We start from the raw sequence: 21,826 nt of genomic DNA on the forward strand, positions 1-21,826 counted from the left end.
CAGAGGCGGTCAAACTCTCCCTCTTTGCTGACGACATGATCTTATACTTAGAGAACCCCAAAGACTCAACCACAAGACTCCTAGAAGTCATCAGAAAATACAGTAATGTTTCAGGATATAAAATCAATGTCCACAAGTCAGTAGCCTTTGTATACACCAATAACAGTGAAGATGAGAAGCTAATTAAGGACACAACTCCCTTCACCATAGTTTCAAAGAAAATGAAATACCTGGGAATATACCTAATGAAGGAGGTGAAGGACCTCTATAAAGAAAACTATGAAATCCTCAGAAAGGAAATAGCAGAGGATATTAACAAATGGGAGAACATACCATGCTCATGGATGGAATGAATCAACATTGTTAAAATGTCTATACTTCCCAAAGCAATCTACCTATTCAATGCCATTCCTATCAAAATACCAACATTGTACTTTCAAGATTTGGAGAAAATGATTCTGTGTTTTATATGGAATCAGAAAAAACCCCGTATAGCTAAGGCAGTTCTTAGTAATGAAAATAAAGCTGGGGGCATCAGCATACCAGATTTTAGTCTGTACTACAAAGTCATAGTGGTCAAGACAGCATGGTCCTGGCACAAAAACAGAGACATAGACACTTGGAATCGAATGGAAAACCAAGAACTGATACTAACATCTTACAACCACCTAATCTTTGATAAACCAAACAAGAACATACCGTGGGGGAAAGATTCCCTATTCAATAAATGGTGTTGGCAGAACTGGAGGTCTACATGTAAAACACTGACACTGGACCCACACCTTTCCCCACTCACAAAAATTGATTCAAAATGGATAAAGGACTTAAATTTAAGGCATGAAACAATAAAAATCCTCAAAGAAAGTATAGGAAAAACATTGGAAGATATTGGCCTGGGGAAAGACTTCATGAAGAAGACTGCCATGGCAATTGCAACAACAAAAATAAACAAATGGGACTTCATTAAACTGAAAAGCTTCTGTACAGCTAAGGAGACAACAACCAAAGCAAAGAGATAACCTACACAATGGGAAAGGATATTTGCATATTTTCAATCAGACAAAAGCTTGATAACTAGGATCTATAGAGAATTCAAATTAATCCACATGAAAAAAGCCAACAATCCCATATATCAATGGGCAAGAGACATGAATAGAACTTTCCCTAAAGATGCCGGATGAATGGCTAACAAACACATGAAAAAATGTTCATCATCTCTATATATTAGAGAAATGCAAATCAAAACAACCCTGAGATGTCATCTCACCCCAGTGAGAATGGCCCACATCACAAAATCTCAAAACTGCAGATGTTGGTGTGGATGTGGAGAGAAGGGAACACTTTTACACTGCTGGTGGGACTGCAAACTAGTACAACCTTTCTGGAAGGAAATATGGATAAACCTGAAAGCACTCAAGCTAGACCTTCCATTTCATCCTGCAATACCATTACTGGGCATCTATCCAGAAGAAAAAAAAATCCTTTTATCATAAGGACACTTGTACTAGACTGTTTATTGCAGCTCAATTTACAATCGCCAAAACGTGGAAAGAGCCTAAATGCCTACCAACCCAGGAATGGATTAACAAGCTGTGGTATATGTATACCATGGAATACTATTCAGCCATTAAAAAAAAAAATGGAGACTTTACATCCTTCGTATTAACCTGGATGGAATGGAGGACATTATTCTTAGTAAAGCATCACAAGAATGGAGAAGCATGAATCCTATGTACTCAATTTTGATATGAGGACAATTAATGATAATTAAGGTTATGGGGGGGAGGAAAAGCAGAAAGAGGGATGGAGGGAGGGTGGTGGGGCCTTGGTGTGTGTCACACTTTATGGGGGTAAGACATGATTGCAAGAGGGATTTACCTAACAATTGCAATCAATGTAACCTGGCTTATTGTACCTTCACTGAATCCCCAACAATAAAAAAAAGAATTGACGAATAGGAGAGAAGGATATCAGAAAGAGAGATTGAGAGCAACAGGGGCAATGTAGATGTTCAGCAGAATCCTATGGCCACACCCACATCTCAACAAGTATAGAGGTTTGGCCTGGATGGGTCCTTCACCATCAGAAGCCTCTTACTATCCTGATGAAAGCAAAACCCTACCTCTACCAAATATAGGAAGAGAAAGAAAAGAAAGAAGAAAAAAATAAAAATTCAGCAGTGTAGACTTTACAACACTGTCTTTTCAAAGGCCAAAGGTAGAAGGTCTCTCTAGACCATAATCTTGAGATCTCCTTGGGCCAGACCTCTGCCATGATTTCTGAGACAGACCAATGCCAAGAACTCCCAACTCTCAGAGAAAAGGAAAGAATATATTAGGAAAATTTTAAATATAGTTATTTCAGATAAAGAAGAAAATAAAAATGGAGATTAAGAATACAACCAACCAAACAAACTAGCATAAAACAAAACAAACAAAACAAATGACCAAAAACAATTACCACTTCAAACAAGAAAGAGAAAATAAAAGAAAAACTCCTAAAAACATATAAAAAATAAAAATAATAAAATTGTAGGGCATGCCTGTGGCTCAGTAGGGCACCGACCCCATATACGGAGGGTAGCAGGTTCAAATCCGGCCCCAGCCAAACTGCAACAAAAAATAGCCAGGCATTGTGGCGGGTGCCTGTAGTACCAGCTACTGGGGAGGCTGAGGCAAGAGAATCACCTAAGCCCAAGAGCTGGAGGTTGCTGTGAGCTGTGATGCCATAGCACTCTACCAAGGGCAATAAAGTGAGACTCTGTCTCTACAAAAAAATAAAAAAATAAAATTGTAGAAGGGAGCAATATTTACAAATATATATATATATTTTTAGTGAGAGTCCAGGGGGCACTGTGGGGTTAGGAGATCTAGATATAAGAGAATGGGTCCTGTTATCCTTGCTAAGCTGCCTTTAGTTAGTGCCTGATTGTTTACTCAGCATTCACTTATCACTGGGTTGGACTCTTAGCTCTCCAGAGTCCTTGGGAGGCAAATCGCACAGTGCCCCTGACAACAATTCCTGGGGGGTGTGAAAGCCACTCAGCTTACCCCAAGAGTGGATGCCAGGGCTCAGCAAGCATGCCAGGACCAACCTTGTACTAGGCCACTGCAGACAGACTTTCTCACAATCGCAGCCTAGCTAGCATTCATGAACTTCCCACAATGGTGGCCCAGCCAGCAGTCAAGTTCATGGGAAATCCACTCCTCCCAGTATTCAAACCCAGTGGCCGTATGCTGCTGTTTCAGCTGGCTCACCCATCCAATCTTTCTAGGGCAGTTCCAAAAGTAGCTTCCCCTGAAATCCACAGACTGCAGAATGGCTCCCTTCTGTCCCCAAGCCAGAGGGCCAGCCAGCCACTACAACACACTTGCCTTCTGTGTCAGTCCTCCACAGCTCCAGATCCTCACTGTGTCCTGCAGTTCACCACTGTGAAATGACTCCAGGTAGCCTCCCACCAAATATGGTTGGGATATCACTCTTTCCCCTTTCTTGTTGGGAGAGCAAGCTGAGAGATCCTTCTTATGTGCCACCTTGCTCCACCTCCCTACTTGCTCTTTCTTATGCATCCGTGCCATCAGTGGAAGTTAGACATAGAGCTCATCTGAGGCTAAATTAAGACTTTTGAACAAAAACTAAATGCTTTGCATAGTAACTGAGGACGTGGCCACCCAGAATGGGACCCATGACACCAGCCAAGCCTGGAGTTGGCAGGGTTGTCCCAGTGTGAAGTATTGTTCAGCTGGGTGCCTTGGACTCATCACTTTTGGGAGAAATTCTATCCTAGGTTACTGAGATGAGACTAGGTCTAAACAAGAACTCCTACTTTCAAATCTCCTCTCCACTCATATTGTCATGTGCCAAACACACACAAACTCCTACTCTCCTGCTAAACCCAACCAAACCAGGAAAGTAGGAGATTATTTATTTATGCCAATGATGCAGTCAAACTCAGAACCAGAGCAAGGAAAGAACAGAGTAAATAAAAAAATGGAATTTTCATTTTTGCTTCCAGGGCAGAACTAATTGTTTCATAGGGGACTTGTCTTTGCCTGGATCAGAACTGCAGTCCCACACATGCCTTGTGAGATGCCCCTGACCAGTGGCTGTCATTTACTGGAAACCAGTGAGAGGGGAGGAGCCTTCTGTCCTGCATGCTATGCTAGGTCCCTAACATTCCAAGTTTTTCTCATATGATGAGAACACTTCCCACAATTTATGAGTCCTCATTTCTGTTCATCTGCAGCACAATGGCTAGAAAGGGCCATTCAGACGTTTTGATTTGTAATGTTTGCTCTTCAGGAAAAGGTGTATTTCTTTCCAAAAACGGCTCCCAAATGCAAACAGAATTTTTTCAGTTGGCTTACATGGCCTTCAGACTCCTAGTAAATACAACAAAAGAGCTCCAGCTCCCCTGCTTCACCAAGGGAAATAAAGTAAAATTATTTCACCAATAAAATAAAATTTTTATTGTATTTAGTTAAGGTGTACAGTACAAAGTTTTGATATACATATAGCTGTAAAATGGTTACTATAGTCAAGCAAATTAACATATTTACCATCTTACATATATATATATCTTTGTTTGCATGTGGCAAGGACACCCAAAATCTACTCTTAACAAAAATACCAAGTACAATGTGAAGTTGGAAAGGAGCAAGATGGCCAACTAAAGGCTGCCTTCGTCAGAAGCTCCCATCCGGAATAGAAAAATTGGACTGAAGCAATGTTGGAGAAGTTGAAATTGGGGGGGTTGAACACAAGAAGAAGAAATCAAGGTGTTCAATATCCCCACAGAAACAAATTGCGTGGATGAGAAAAAGGAAGGAAGAAAACAGGATCAGATATGGAGTGACTAGACTGAAGGTGCCTGGTGTCAAAGAGGATGGGAGACTCCCCTCCCAAGGCCTTGCCCCCAGCTTTCTGTAAACAGGGAATAGAAGAACTCTTGTCTCACTCTACAGGAGAGAGTCACAAAATTCCAGTTCTCTTTAACCTAGGAATTTCCACCCCTGGGTCCCCATGGTGCCTGGAACAAAAATGAAGAAATTTTCTTTCCTCCTCTTTGAGTCCACAACTGATCCCCCCCCGCCCCAGACTGACCCTGCAGAGGGCAGTTTCCCAGCACCTTGTTGGGGGAGTGGGGTGCTAGACTGGCCCTGTTAGCCTGGAGGGTATCCCCTACTCCCAGGCACCAGAAAAGTGAAGGCGTTCCTAACCACATAAACAAGGGTTTCAGAGGCCAGATTCTCTCTCACTGGTTGATCCTTAAGTGGATGATCCTTAATTGGCCATGGGAGGAAGGGGAAATAGGCCCTGTACCCTCAATGTGGCTGGTGGGACTTCTGGGTGTCCCCTGCATTGTGTGATCTGCTGAATGGAGTGTGCCATCTTCTCTCTCCACTGAGAGAGGAGATTGTGGCCTGGCTACATTGATTTGGGTGTACCTGGCTTCCTCCTATCCTCTGGAGTGGCTATTCCTGGTGTCTGTACCTGGCATCCCCAAGTTATACTCCTGCTAATGTGGTGAGAGAAAGACCTAGCCTCAGGTGAGTCCACCCTGGGAAGGTCAGAAACAGACCACTGACTGGGGTAATCCACTTCCCCAGCCCTGAGTACAGCACATTATACCCCATCTGCAGCCCAGACTCCCATGAAAAATCATGACTTTTTAAATTTGTTTGCACAAGGGACATTGGTGCACCTTGGGTCAGGAACAGTTGAGGATCTGAGGACTCCCTACCTCCAGCCACAGCAGAGGGCTAGGGAGGAGAACTGCAGTTGTTAGTTGTTGGAATCTTTTATAGCAGGGACTCTAGCAAATAGCTGCAGCTCTTTAAGTCTGGGTGGAGGGTGGCTGATACCAAGACAGAATCAGTTCAGGGTAACTAGGAAATTTCTCCAGTTTGGGAGCCTCACCCAGAGGTCCTGTTCTCCAGAGCTACCCCACCTAACTTGGAGAAAGCAAGGCCATCCTCAGAGACTCACATTGCAGCCCCAAAAGGGAGTTTTGCGAGGCTGTATAAGGAGGGCCACAAGCTCCAGCTCATTTGAATTCAATGGTGAAGAGCTGGTAAGCTCCATAGCCTGGGGCCTCTGGATGGGATCTTGCCAGGTCTGTTTTAGCTTCCAAACAGGTCTCTGGGGTGCTGCCTAACGGTGGCAAATTAGATTATCTCTTAATAACTTCTTATAGACAACCTAACATTTCAGCTTAAAAGGTATAATAAATATATAAATAAATGGGAAATCACATGGGGGAGGAACTGGCAGAACTTGGCAATATAAAAAATCAGAGAAGAGCAACTCCCCCAAGAGATAATAAGGGAGATACAGTTGAAAATACCATCCTTAGAGAGATTGTTGAAGTGACAGAAATAGAATTCAGAATATGGATGCAATCAGATGAATGTAATTGAGAAAATGTAAAAAGAAATACAAAAAGAAGTCCAAAAACTGTCTCAAGAAGTTAGTGAAATTTTAAAGACAAAGTCACCAAGGATCTGGATATAATTAGAAAGTATATAGCAGAGCTTAAGGAATTTAAAGAAGCATTCAAGGAGCTTCAGAACACAGTAAAAAACCTCAGAAATAGAGTAGATACAGAAAAAAAAGAATCTCAGAAATCAAAGACAAGAATTATGAACTAACTGAATCATTCAAGGAGGAGAAAAAAAGAGAATAAAAGCAGAGCTTTCCCTGAGAGAATTATGAGACTACTCCAAAAGATCAAACATTTGGATTATAGGATTCCTGAAGCAGAAGAGTCCTAAAAGCATGGAAGCTTTTAAGAAATTGTGGTCGAGAATTTCCCAAGCATTGCCAGAGACCCAGAAATCCAGATACTAAATAGTTTCAGAATGCCAGCATGACTCAATTCAAACAAAGCATCTCCTGGACACATTGTAATTAGCTTTGGCAAAGTCAAAATGAAAGAAAATTCTGCAAACATCTAGGTGTAAGCAACTTCTTACCTACAAAGGGAAAAATATCAGGGTGACAGCAGACTTTTCAGATAAAACCAAAGCTAGAAGAGAATGGTCACCTGTCTTTAACCTTAAACAAAACAATTTTTAGCCCAGGATTCTGTATCCTGCTAAACTAAGTTTCATTTTCAACAGAGAAATTAAACATTTTACTGACATGCAAACATTGAGGAAATTTGCCACAACAGGACCAGCTCTGCAGGAGGTACTCAGACCTTTTCTTTACACTGACCAGCATAATGGAGTATTGGCCAAGTAAAGACAACCAGAAATTAAAGGACAAAGCGTTGCTTCACAATGGCATAAGGCAGGCATCCTCAAACTTTTTAAACAGGGGGCCAATTCACTGTCCCTCAGACAGTTGGAGGGCCGGACTATAGTTTAAAAAAAAAAACAAAAACTATGAACAAATTCATATGCACACTGCACATATCTTATTTTGAAGTAAAAACCAAAATGGGAACAAATACAATTCACACCACTTCATGTGGCCTGCGGGCTGCAGTTTGAGGACCCCTGGCATAAGGGATAAAATTAAGCAATGGACTGCTACAAAACAAGATGAACAGAAATCCACCACACTTATCAATTCTCCCAATAAATATTAATGGCTTGAATTCCCCACTAAAGAGGCACAGGCTGGCTGGCTGGATAAAAAAAGTACATGCCAAATATGTGCTATCTTTAGAAAACACATTTACCCTCTAAGGATAAAACAAAACCCAGGGTGAAGGGATGGAAAACAACAATTCAGGCAATTAGAAATAGGAAGAAAGCAGGGGTTGTAATTTCATTTGAATATACAATTGTATTTAAACCAACAAAAATAAGAAAAGACAAAGATGGACAGTATATACTTCTTAAGGGAATGATACAAGAAGGTATTTCGATCCTAAACATCTATGCACCCAACTTAAATGCTCCCAGATGTTTAAAACGAACCCTAACAGATCTGAATGATGTGATATCCTGTGCCTCCATAATAGTTGTGGATTTCAACACCCCTCTGATAGAAGTGGACAGATCCTCCAAACACTAACTACACAAAGTAACAAGGGACTCAAATATGACTTTAGAGCAAATGGGCTTAACCAACATATATAGAACATTTCATCCTAATGAAATTGAGTATATATTCTTCTTGTCAGCCCACGGATCATCCTCTGATCATGTATTAGGGCACAAATCAAAGAAATCCAGACAAATCAAACCTCAACAAAATAGAAATTATACCTTGTATCTTCTGGGACCATCATGGAATAAAAGTAGAACTCAACATCAACAGAAATCTTCAAACCTACATAAATTCATGGAAGGTAAACAATCATAAGGTGAATGACAGCTGGGTCAAGAAGAAGATGAAGGGCTCTGAGGTACTGCACCCTCTCTTGGGAGCCCACAGACTCCACAAATGCATTCCCTCCCCTCAGACAGGGGCAGTGCTAGGAGGCAATGCATGTGAGGATGTCAGGGGAGCACACTGCCACTACAGATGCAGGGCCAGAGTTGCTGGTCTTGGGGATCAGGGGGTGATGGCTCTGACTGAAGGGCAGGAGGTGAGTGCTGCTGTTTCTGTTGTCACTGCTGAGGCTTCCCTTGGCTCCTGGTCATGAGACGAGACAGAGCCCTCAAGCAAAGAAATCTGGATCACAGAAAAAGCATTTAAGGACCATGCAAATCAATCCTGGTCAGCTGCACAGTCCTCCAGGAACCAGAGGGAGTGAGGATGCCTCAGAATACCAGTGTATCCATACAAGATTGATAGAATGTTCTTGTCTTCATTCTGGAGCTGTTCGTATACAGATGATGTAGCACCCAAAGAATGATCTGAATACTCAAGCTCCAGAAATGTAAGGTAAGGTGTCCATAGCTGTACCCATTGATGTGTGCATAATAGCTTATGCAGTCACTCCCCTACTGAAGAAAGGAAGCCTGATGATACTGCCCAGAGTCTGGAGAACGCAGTAGTAGCTCCTTCTCAGAATTCTACTATCTATTCAAATGGTTGCAAAAAAGTCCTCCATAGATTTTGATTCTGGGTGTCAGCATACAAGAGGAATTTCCCTTGGAATTGGGCTGCTAACAACTTTTACGTATACAAACAAAAGCATTGTAAATCAGGTTTCTCTAAGGGAAAAGTCCTCAAAGATTCAGTGTAGTTGGTTACTGGTATTCTTATCAGGATCTTCTATTCTTTTGTGTTACACCTTTCATTCTCAATCACTTTATTACAGCTTCAGTTTTTAAGGTCCGACTATGGAATATTTGAACATACGGGAAGTACATTGGACTGTTTTGAATTACGGACTTTATTCTGAATTTCTCTTCATGGGATTAAAATGCCTTATTTTATTGGTGCCTTCTTTCATCATGCCTTTTAAATCCAAGGGTTACTAGTACATGATTTTAGAAGAATTATGTCAGTACTTCTGAACTTTAATTCCTACACCAGTTTGGTTTAGTTACCTCATAAGCTACGGGGAGTTTGGTAATGTAACTAGATGGAGTCTTGCAATATTTCTGGCTTTGCTCTACCACATACTAAAACTTTTGGACTTTTGGGGGTATCTGAGAACTTTCAGACAGGTTTTACAAGTGTTTGTTACTCATCTGCTGCCAGCAAGAAACAATGTTCAGAAGTGGATGATATTTATTCAGTATGTCAAGCTGAATTTCAGAAGCCAATTCTTTTCATCTGTCAGCATATATTTTGTGAAGACCTTGTGGTTTAACAGAGAGAAAACATGTCCACTGTGCAGAACTGTAATTTCAGACCATATAAACAAAAGGAAAGATGAAACCACTTCATCACATCTTCAGATATATTAAGCTGTATAAACTATTAAGGCCACAAAATATTAACATGAGTTGGTTACAGGTATTGTTGATAAAAGCATTAGTATGGGAGGAGGGTGGAGCAAGATGGTGGCCAAGTAACAGCTTACCTGCAATTGGGCATGGTGAGTCTGGGAATTTAAGACTCCAGGCATCTCCTGCTGGTGGGATCTGCCTAAAATCATCACTTTGAGGATACAGGGAGTCAGCAAGGCACTTCTGAACCCCAAGAAGAGGACAAAAACAGTGGAAAACTGGCAAGTGGTTGTGTGGGTTCGATCGACCTAATCCCGCTGGCAACTGTAAGTACAAGCAGCAGTGAGACCACAAACCGGAAAGGCCTTACCTGTGAACTGTTTTGGTGTTTTTGGACTTGGCACTCAGTTGAATTGCCTTGGGGAGAGCTTGAGCAGGAGTGTGCAGAAATTTGGGCATTGTCTCCCCAGACTGAGCTGCTGAGCTGGGCCTCAAGGAGCCATTGTGAGAGAACTGCCCTGGCAAGCTTCGCCCTCAGGGTCCCAGAGCAAGGATCAGGCGGGAGCAGGTAACCTAGTGACTGAGCAGCCTAAAGGCGGGGACTGAGCTGCCTTACAGCCTTAAAAGTTAGGGGCAAAGTGAGACTGGTTTTGGCTCACTGGAGCCTTGGGCTGTTGCCCTGGGTAGAGTGCCGTGGCATCACAGCTCATAGCAACCTCAAACTCCTGGGCTTGGCGCTGCCCAGACCTCCATAAGAGCTGCACTGTGACCCCGACCTGCGACCTGGTCCACTGGGCTTCCGCATGCCCTGACCAAAAACTGAGGGAGCTGCGCAACCCCGCGTCCTCCCTCCTGTATCCTCCCTGCCTCCACACAGGCACGCTTATCTGGCCAGGGATACTGGTAGCTGTGTGCCCTCTGGAGCCCTCCCTGCCTCTGCGCAGAGCCCTTCTCCTGGAAGAAGACCGCTGGAGCCTTGGGTGCTCTGTGCCAAAGTCGCTGAGCACCTGGCACTCCCAGAACCATGAGCACCACCTCCTGCCCTATTGCTGGATCTGGGTGTGTAACATGCGGGAGCTGCTTCCACAACCAGAACTCCCTAGCTGGGTTACCCCAGAGGAACTACACAGGGTAACTCCCTACAAAGATCCAGCAATAATATAGTGGTCCTGCTGAGTCTAATCTTGGAGAGACACCTCCCCAACTCTGAGGACAGCCAGAGGCAATGGTGAAAAACAATCATGAGGCAAAATCAACAGAAAAACTCCGGCAATATGAATAATCAGAGTAGATCAACTCCCCCAAGGATCAATGGGGCAGACACACCATGAGATCCTATGCACAAATAAAAAGCCAAGATGTCAGAAATCGAATTCTGAATCTGGATAGCAAATAAGGTCAAATTAGAATTCCAAGCAGTAACCCAAAAGATATCTCAAGAATTCAACAAATTCAAAAATCAAATGACCAAAGATTTTGACGCATTGTGACAAGAAGTTGCAGCCCTCAAAGATCTGAGAAACACAGTAGAATCCCTCAGTAACAGAATGGAGCAAGCAGAAGAAAGGATTTCTGACATTGAAGACAAAGCTTTCAAACAGTCCCAAACAACTCTCAAAGAGGAAGAGAAATGGAGGGCAAAAACAGATCACTCTCTCAGAGAGCTCTGGGATAATTCGAAGAAAACTATTATTCACCTTATAGGGATCCCCGAAAGCACCGAAGTGTCTTCACAGGGCACAGAGTCTCTTCTCCATGAGACTATGAAGGAGAACTTTCCAGACGTGCCAAGAGATTCTGAAATTCAGATAGCAGACACTTTCAGAACTCCAGCATGACTCAACCCAAATAAGACATCCCCAAGACACATCATAATCAATTTCACTAAAGTTAATATGAAGGAGAAAATTCTGAAAGCTGCCAGATGAAAGAAAACCATTACCTAAAAGGGGAAGAATATTAGAATAACTACAGATCTCTCTGCTGAAACCTTTCAAGCTAGAAGAGGATGGTCATTGACTTTTAATCTCCTAAAACAAAATAACGTTCAACCCAGGATCCTGTACCCAGCTAAAGTGAGTTTCATTTATGATGGAGAAATTAAGTACTTTAATGACATTCACATGTTGAAGAAATTTGACATAACTAAACCAGCTCTCCAGGATATTCTCAGACCTATCCTCCATAAAGACAGTGTAATCCTCCACCACAAAAGTAAACCCACGAAGAAAATTTTGATCAAATTCCAACGTTCACAGTCACAAATGGATTAAAAATATCTACAGGACTCTCAAAAGGCTTATCAATATTCTCAATTAATGTGAATGGTTTAAACTGTCCTCTAAAGAGGCACAGGTTGGCTGACTGGATACAAAAACTCAAGCCAGATATCTGCTGCATACAAGAATCGAATCTTACATTAAAAGTCAAAAATAGACTCAAGGTGAAGGGATGGTCATCTGTATTCCAGGCAAATGGAAAGCAGGGAAAAAAAAGGCATTACAATCCTCTTTGCAGACACAATAGGCTTTTAAACCAACCAAAATAAGGAAGGATAAGGATGGACACTTCATATTTGTTAAAGGTAATACTCAATAATTATTATTAATATTTATGCACCCAACCACAACGCACCTCAATTTATAAGAGAAACTCTAACAGACATGAGCAATTCAATTACCTCCAGTTCCATAGTACTTGGAGAATTTAACACCCCTTTAGCAGTGCTGGATAGATCCTCCAAAAAGAAGCTAAGCAAAGAAGTTTTAGAATAAAACTTAACCATTCAACATCTGAACTTAATAGACATCTACAGAACATTTAATCACAACAAAACTGAATACACTTTCTTCTCATCAGCCCATGGAACATACTCCAAAATCGACCACATTGTAGGCCACAAATCTAACCTCATCAAATTTAAAAAATAGAAATTATGCCTTGCATCTTCTCAGACCATCATGGAATAACAGTTGAACTCAATAACAACAGGAACCTGCATACCCATACAAAAACATGGAAACTAAACAACCTTATGCTGAAAGATAGATGGGTTATAGACGAGCTTAAGAAGGAAATCACCAAATTTTTGGAACAAGACAACAACCAAGACACGAATTACCAGAACCTCTGGAATACTTCAAAGGCAGTCCTAGGAGGGAAATTTATAGCACTGCAAGCCTGCCTCAAAAAAACGGAAACAGAGGAAGTTCATATCTTCATGGGAAATCTTAAGCAACTGGAGAAGGCAGAATATTCCAACCCCAAACCCAGCAGAAGAAAATAAATAACCAAAATCAGAGCAGAACTAAACGAAATTGAAAACAAAAGAATTATACAACAGATCAATAAATCCAAAAGTTAGTTTTTTGAAAAGATCAATAAAATAGATGGACCTTTGGCCAACTTAACCAGGAAAAAAGGAGTAAAATCTCTAATTTTATCAATCAGAAATGGTAACAATGAAATAACAATGGACCCCTCAGAAATTCAAAAAATTCTTAGCGAATACTACAAGAAACTCTACTCTCAGAAATATGAAAATCTGAAAGAAATCGCCCAATACCTGGAAGTACACCACCTACCAAGACTTAGCCAGAATGAAGTGGAAATGTTGAACAGGCCTATATCAAGTTCTGAAATAGCATCAACTATACAAAATCTCCCTAAAAAGAAAAGCCCAGGACCAGATGGCTTTATGTCAGAATACTACCAAACCTTTAAAGAAGAACTAGTACCTATACTACTAAATCTCTTCCAAAATATAGAAAAAGAAGGAATATTACCCAACACATTCTATGAAGCAAACATCACCTTGATCCCCAAACCAGAAAAGACCCAACAAGAAAAGAAAATTATAGACCAATATCACCAATGAATATTGATGCTAAAATACTCAATAAGATCCTAACAAACAGAATCCAATAACACATCAAAAAAATTATACAACACGACCAAGTGGGATTTATCCTAGGGTCTCAAGGCTGGTTCAATATACATAAATCTATAAATGTAATTCAGCACATAAACAAACTAAAAAATAAAGACCATGTGATTCTTTCAATTGATGCAGAAAAAGCTTTTGATAATATCCAGCATCCCTTCATGATCAGAATACTTAAGAAAGTTGATATAGAAGGGAAATTCCTTAAACTAATAGAGGCCATCTACAGTGAACCCACAGCCAATATCGTATTGAATTGAGTTAAATTGAAATCATTTCCACTTAGATCAGGAACCAGGCAAGGTTGCCCATTGTCTCCATTGCTCTTTAACATTGTAATGGAAGTTTTAGCCATTGCAATTAGGCAAGAAAAGGCAATCAAGTGTATCCGCATAGGGTCAGAAGAGATCAAACTTTCACTCTTCACGGATGATATGATCGTATATCTGGAAAACACTAGGAATTCTACTACAAAAATTTTAGAAGTGGTCAAGGAAAAAAAAAAAGAAGTGGTCAAGGAATACAGCAATGTTTCAGGCTACAAAATCAACACCCATAAATCTGTAGCCTTTATATATACCAACAATAACCAGGCTGAAAAACTGTCAAGGACTCTATTCCTTTCACAGTAGTGCCAAAGAAGATGAAATATTTGGGAGTATACCTAACAAAGGATGTGAGAGATCTCTACAAAGAAAACTATAAAACTTTAAGAAAAGAAATAGCTGAAGATGTTAACAAATGGAAAAACATACCATGCTCATGGCTGGGAAGAATCAACATTGTTCAAATGTCTACACTACCCAAAGCCATATATAATTTTAGTGCAATTCCCATTAACGCTCCATTGTCATATTTTAAAGATCTTGAAAAAAATACTTCGTTTTATATGGAATCAGAAAAAACCTTGAATAGCCAAAACATTAATCAGCAATAAAAACAAAGCTGGAGGAATTACGCTACCAGACCTGAGACTGTACTATAAATTGCTAGTGATCAAAACAGCATGGTACTGGCACAAAAACAGAGAAGTAGTTGTCTGGAATAGAATAGAGAACAAAGAGATGAATCCAGCTACTTACTGTTATTTGATCTTTGACAAGCCAATTAAAAACATTCAGTGGGGAAAAGAATCCCTATTTAACAAATGGTACTGGGTAAACTGGTTGGCAACCTGTAGAAGATTGAAACTGGACCACACCTTACACCACTAACTAAGATAGACTCTCACTGGATAAAAGATTTAAACTTAAGACATGAAATTATAAAAATACTTGAAGAAAGTGCAGGGAAAACTTTTGAAGGAATCAGCCTTGGTGAATATTTTATGAGGAGGACTCCCCAGGCAATTAAAGCAGTATCAAAAATACACTACTGGGACCTGATCAAACTAAAAAGCTTCTGCACAGCGAAGAACACAGTAAGTAAAACAAGCAAACAGCCCTCAGAATGGGTGAAAATATTTGCAGGTTATACCTCTGATAAAGGTCTAATAACCAGAATCCACAGAGAACTCAAATGTATTAGCAAGAAAAGAACACGTGACCTCATCTCAGTGTGGGCAAGGGACTTGAAGAGAAACTTCTCTAAAGAAGACAGATGCATGATCTACAAACACACGAAAAAAAGCTCATCATCCTTATTCATCAGAGAAATGCAAATCAAAACTACTTTGAGATATCACCTAACCCCAGTAAGATTAGCCCACATAACAAAATCCCAAAACCGGAGATGTTGGCGTGGATGTCAAGAAAAGGGCACACTTCTACATTACTGGTGGGAATGCACACTAATATGTTCCTTCTGGAAGGATGTTTGGAGAATACTTAGAGACCTAAAAATAGGCCTGCCATTCGATCCTATAATTCCTTTACTAGGTTTATACCCAGAAGACCAAAAATCACAATATAACAAAGACATCTGTACCAGAATGTTTATTGCAGCCCAATTCATAATTAGTAAGTCATGGAAGAAGCCCAAGTGCCCATCAACCCACGAATGGACTAGCAAATTGTGGTACATGTATACCATGGAATATTATTCAGCCTTAAAGAAAGATGGAGACTTTACCTCTTTCATGTTTACATGGATGGAGCTGGAACATATTCTTCTTGACAAAGTATCTCAGGAATGGAAGAAAAAGTATCCAATGTACTCAGCTCTACTATGAAGGTAAATTATAGCTTTCACATGAAGGCTATAACCCAACTATAGCACAAGACCATGGGGAAAGGGCCAAGGTAGGGGAAGGGAGGTGGTGTTATGGTGGCGGGAGGGTAATGGATGGGGCCACACCTATGGTGCATCTTAGAATGGGTACAGGTGAAACTTACTAAATGCAGAATACAAATGCCTACATACAGTAACTAAGAAAATGCCATGAAGGCTACATTGAACAGTTTGATGAGAATATTTCAGATTGTATATTAAACCAGCACATTGTACCCCTTGATTGCACTAATGTACACAGCTATGATTTAACAATAAAAATAAATAAATTAATAATAAAAAAGCATTAGTATGGATTTTCAGGGCTAGAAGAAAAAATGTTTTCAAATGGTTCTGGAATATAGATTTAGGTGTGTAGTCCATTTCTTCAAAAGATTAAATGAAAATACTGCTTAAAAATATGTAATGTTCAACATAATGTATATGCAACATTTTTTCTATCCTAATTATTCAACAGGAAATTGCAGTGTTAAATTGTTTTTCTTGTTGATGTTACCAAAACAGCTGTTTGACACTAGAAGTAGTGTTTTTCAAGTATTCTTTCCTGACATTGCATTCAGAATAAAGAATATTTTTTGTAATATTTTAAGATACATATTATCTGAAAGTAGGCTTTTCTTTAGCATTTTAATAATTCATATTCTAAAAATGCTTAAAATTTTCATAATTTGTATTTTTAAATGAAAGTTCTAAATGTTATATTTCATCTGTAACAATCAGATTTTCTAAGATTTACTGAGGCTATATTTTTATATTGTATCATTCTCTGTAGTATAATTTAGTAATCATTGAAAAGAAATGATTTAAATTCAAAAAAAGAAGAAGATAAAGGAGAAAATTATTAGATTTATCTAACAAAATGACAACGAATTCGTAAGCTGTCAAAACCTCTGGGATATTGCAAAGGCAGTCCTAAGAAGGAAGTTTATAGGATTGGATGCCTACAGCCAAAAAAAGAAAGAGAGCAAGTCAACAACTTAATGGACTATCTCAGGGAGCTGACAAAGGAAGAAAAATCCAGTCTCAAACCTAGCAGAAGAAAAGAATTAACAAAAATTAGAGCAGAATTAAATGAAATTGAGAATGCAAGAATCATTCAGAATATCAGTGAAACAAAAAGTTGGTTATTGGAAAACAATAAAATTGTTCAGACTAATCAGAAATAGAAAAGTAAGATCTTTAATAACCTCAATCAGAAACAAAAAAGGGGAAATTACACCAGATACTACAGAGATACAAAAGATCCTCAATGATAACTACAGAAAACACTACCACAGAACTTTGAAAATGTAGAAAATGGACCAATACCTGGAATCACACCACCTTTCTAAACTCAATTAGAAAGAATTATAAATTTTGAATAGACCTATACTGAACACTAAAATAGCTACAATTATAAACCTTCCAAAAAAGAAAGTCTTGGATTGGATGATTTTACACCAGAATTGTACAAAACCTTCAAAGAGGAGCCAGCATCAATGTTTCAGAACCTATTTCAAAAAAGAGAAGAATGGAATCCTCCTTCAACATGTTCTGTGAAGCAAATATCACTCTGATACCAAAACCAGGAAAGAACCCAACAAAAAAAGAAAACTGCAGACCAATATCATTAATGAATATTGACGCAAAAATATTCAGTAAGATGCTAGCAAAGAGAATACAGCCACACATTAAAAAAATTATACATCATGGGTGGCGCCTGTGGCTCAAAGGAGTAGGGCACCGGTCCCATATGCTGTAGGTGGTGGGTTCAAACCCAGCCCCGGCCAAAAACCACACACAGAAAAAAATTATACACCATGAGCAAGTGGGCTTTATCCTAGGGATGCAAAATTGGTTCAACATATGAATGTAATCCACTATATCAATAGAAGCAAAAACAAAGACTATATGATCTTCTCAATAGATGTAGAAAAAGCATTTGACAAAATTCACTATTATTTTCTGACAAGAACACTTAAGAAAATAAGCATACAGGGTGATGCCTGTGGCTCAAGGAGTAGGGTGCTTGCCCCATGTACTGGAGGTGGTGGGTTCAAAACCAGCCCTGGCCAAAAACTGAAACAAAAAAGAAAATAGGCATACATGAGACATTTCTTAAACTGATAGAGGCATCTACACAAACCTGTAGCCAATATCATATTGAATGGATTAACTGAAAGCATTTCCACTTATACCTGGAACCAGACAAGGATGTCAAATATTGTTACTGCTATTCAACATAATGCGGGAAGTTTTAGTCAGTGCAATCAAGCAAGAAAAGGATGTCAAAGATATTCAAATGAGGACAGAGTAGGTTAAACTCTCTCTTTGCTCACAGTTTGATCTTCAACTTGGAAAACCCCAAGGTCTTAACCACAAGGTTTCTGGAAGTGATAAAGGAATACAGTAATATCTTGGGATAGAAAATCAATGTCCACAAAGCAGTAGTCTTCATATATACCAATAATAGTCAAGCTCAGAATCAAATCAGTGACACAATACTCTTCACAGTAGCTTCAAAGAAAGTGAAATACCTGGGAATATACCTAACAAAGGACATGAAGGATTTCTACAGAGAGAAGTACATAACCCTGAGAAAAGAAATAGCAGAAGATATTAACAAATGGAAGAACATACCATGCTAATGGCTGGGAAGAATCAACATTGTTAAAATGTCCATACTACTTAAAGTGATCTTTGATCAGATTTATTGCAATCCCCACCAAAGCACCAATGTCATACTCTGAAGAACTTGAAAGAAAAAAATTGTACTTCATTTCACATGGAACCAGAAAAACCCAAATAGCCAAGGCAATTCTAAAAAAACATATCTGGAAGCATCACTTTACTAGACTTCAGGTTACTTTACAAGTCTACAGTATCAAAACAGCATGGCACAAAAATAGATATAGATCTATGGAACAGAAGAGAGAACATAGAGATGAATCCAGGAACATATTGCCATCTGATCTTTGATAAACCAAACAAAAGCATACACTGGAGACAAGAAACACTATTTAATAAATGGTGCTGGGAGAACTGGTTAGCCACATGTAGAAGACTGAAAATGGACCCACACTTCCCACCACTTACAAAAATTGAGTTTCATTGGATAAAAGATTTAAATTTAATACATTGAACAATAAAAATATGAAAAGAAAGTGTGGGAAGAACTTTTTTTTTTAATATAGAGACAGAGTCTCACTTTATCGCCCTCAGTAGAGTGCCATGGCGTCACACAGCTCACAGCGACCTCCAGCTCCTGGGCTTAGGCGATTCTCTTACTTCAGCCTCCTGAGTATCTGGGACGACAGGCGTCTGACACATGCCTGGCTATTTGTTGTTGTTGTTGTTGCAGTTTGGCCATGGCTGGGTTTAAACCCGCCACCCTTGATACATAGGGTCAGTGCCCTACTCACTGAGCCACAGGCGCTGCCTGGAAAATCTCTTGATGCTATCAGCCTGGGAAAGAATTTATGAAGAAAATTCCCTTGGCAATTGTAGCAACACCAAAAATAAATAAATGGGTCATGATCAAGCTAAAAAGCTTCTGCACAGCCAAGGGTACAACTACTGAAGCAAATGGACAGCCTTCAGAATGGGAGAAGATATGTGAATGCTGTGAATCTGACAAAGAACTAATAACTAGAATCTACAGAGAGCTCAAATAAATCAACAAGAAAAGAGCAAACCCCATTTACAATGGGCAAGAGACTTGAACAGAAACCTCTCTGAAGATAACCAATGAATGTCCAACAGACACATGAAAAAATGCTCATTGTCCTTAACATCTGAGTAATGCAAATCAAAACCACTGTGAGATATCACCTAACCCCAGTTAGAATAGCCCATATCACAAAATCCCAAAGCTGTTGATGCTGGTGTGGATGTGGAGATAACTGCTTGTAGGACTGCAAACTAATATAGCCTCTATGGAAAGAAGTATGGAGAATGCTCAAAGAGCTAAGAGTATCCCACAATCCCATTACTAGGTATCTACCCAGAAGAAAAAAAAATCATTTTATCACAATGAAATTTGCACTAAAATGTTTATTGCAGCTCAGTTTACCCAAGTGCCCATCAACCCATGAATGGATTAATAAACTGTGGTACATGTATACCATGGAATGCTATTCAGCCATAAAAAGGGGAGACTTTACTTCTTTTGTATTTACCCAGATGGAGTTGAATGGAGAGGATTTGATAAGCTCTTACCTAATGGGTACAGTGTAAAGGTATACAGTATACCCCATGGATGAATGGCTCAACTATAACTTGAACTTCACCTAAGAAACACAAACAATGTAACCTAATCATTTATACCCTCGATTTAGTCTGAAATAAAAACATTCCAAGTACAATGCAATATTGTTGAATATAGTGTTCATGATGTACATAAGATCTCCACATTTACTCACCCTGTTTGTCTGCTACCCTTGTAGACATCGCAAGGATGCCTTGGGCAGTGCCCTGGGGACCAGTGTTGATCAAACATGGTCAACCATGGGCTCGGGGAGATCAGTCATCTGAGATAACAAAGTTCTGGGAAATTCTATGATTGGGGCATGTTTCAGAAGTTATGGCCAATGGCTTCTCTCAATCACCATCTGCAGTTGAATAAATAGGAAACAGGTTGTTTGCCTCTATCAATGTCAACATTACATTAGCTGATATAATTAGTGAATCCAGTTTCATGTTCTTGTGAAAAGTGGGACTTACACTTTATGCCAAACACTGCTGAAGGCACGTGCATGCACACACACACACACACACTCATTCTTTTGATCCCTTTTTCCTTTCATCCTCCTCCACATGGAAGTTGAGAAAATGAAATACTTTCCTACTCTCCTTTATAGCCATTAGTGGTCAAGAAAGATAGCAAAATTGTTCTGGCCAGTGACACTTACACAGAAACACATGAGGGCTTCTGGGAGAGCTTTTGTTGTCTTTTTTATTATTATTATTAAATCATAGCTCTGTACATTAATGCGATCATGGGGCACCATACACTGGTTTTATAGACCATTTGACATACTTTCATCATGCTGGTTAACACAACTTTCCTGGCATTTTCTTAGTTATTGTGTTAAGACATTTATATTCTACATTTAGTAAGTTTCACATGTACCCGTGTAAGATGCACCATAGGTGTAATCCCACCAATCACCCTCCCTCCGCCCATCCTCCCCCCTCTGTCCCCTCTCTCTCTCCTTTCCCCCTATTCTTAGGTTATAACTGGGTTATAGCTTTCATGTGAAAGCCATAAATTAGTTTCATAGTAGGGCTGAGTACACTGGATACTTTTTCTTCCATTCTTGAGATACTTTGCGAAGAAGAAAATGTTCCAGCTCCATCCATGTAAATATGAAAGAGGTAAAGTCTTGGGGCGGCCCTTGTGGCTCAGCAGGTAGGGTGCTGGCCTCATATGCTAAGGGTGGCAGGTTCAAACCCGGCCCCAGCCAAACTGTAACAACAACAACAACAACAACAAAGCTGGGCGTTGTAGTGGGCGCCTATAATCCCAGCTACTCTGGAGGCTGAGGCAAGAGAATTACCTAAGCCCAGGAATTGGAGGTTGCTGTGAGCGGTGTGATGCCATGGCACTCTACACACAGCCATAAAGTGAGACTTTGTCTCTACAAAAGAAGAAGAAGAAGGAGGAGGAGGAGGAGGAGGAGGAGGAGGAGGAGGAGGAAGTGGAGATGAAAAGGAAATTAATCTCAAAGGCTGAGAGAAAACTTGGAACAGGCCACACTGATGATGTGCTATGAAGTTCCATATACAATTTACTCAATCCTTGCCACCAGAGGATAAAATAAATAAATAAATAAAAGAGGTAAAGTCTCCGTCTTTCTTTAAGGCTGCATAATATTCC

At 39.9% G+C, this 21,826-nt stretch overlaps 1 pseudogene; it reads left to right on the top strand.

The window, feature by feature from the left end:
• Positions 1 to 8,642: 8,642 nt before the first annotated feature.
• On the top strand, positions 8,643 to 9,815 carry LOC128595727 (E3 ubiquitin-protein ligase RNFT1-like; annotated as a pseudogene).
• Positions 9,816 to 21,826: the final 12,011 nt, after the last annotated feature.

The sequence above is a fragment of the Nycticebus coucang genome, chromosome 10 (genome assembly GCF_027406575.1).
Source record: "Nycticebus coucang isolate mNycCou1 chromosome 10, mNycCou1.pri, whole genome shotgun sequence".
Lineage (NCBI taxonomy): Eukaryota > Metazoa > Chordata > Mammalia > Primates > Lorisidae > Nycticebus > Nycticebus coucang.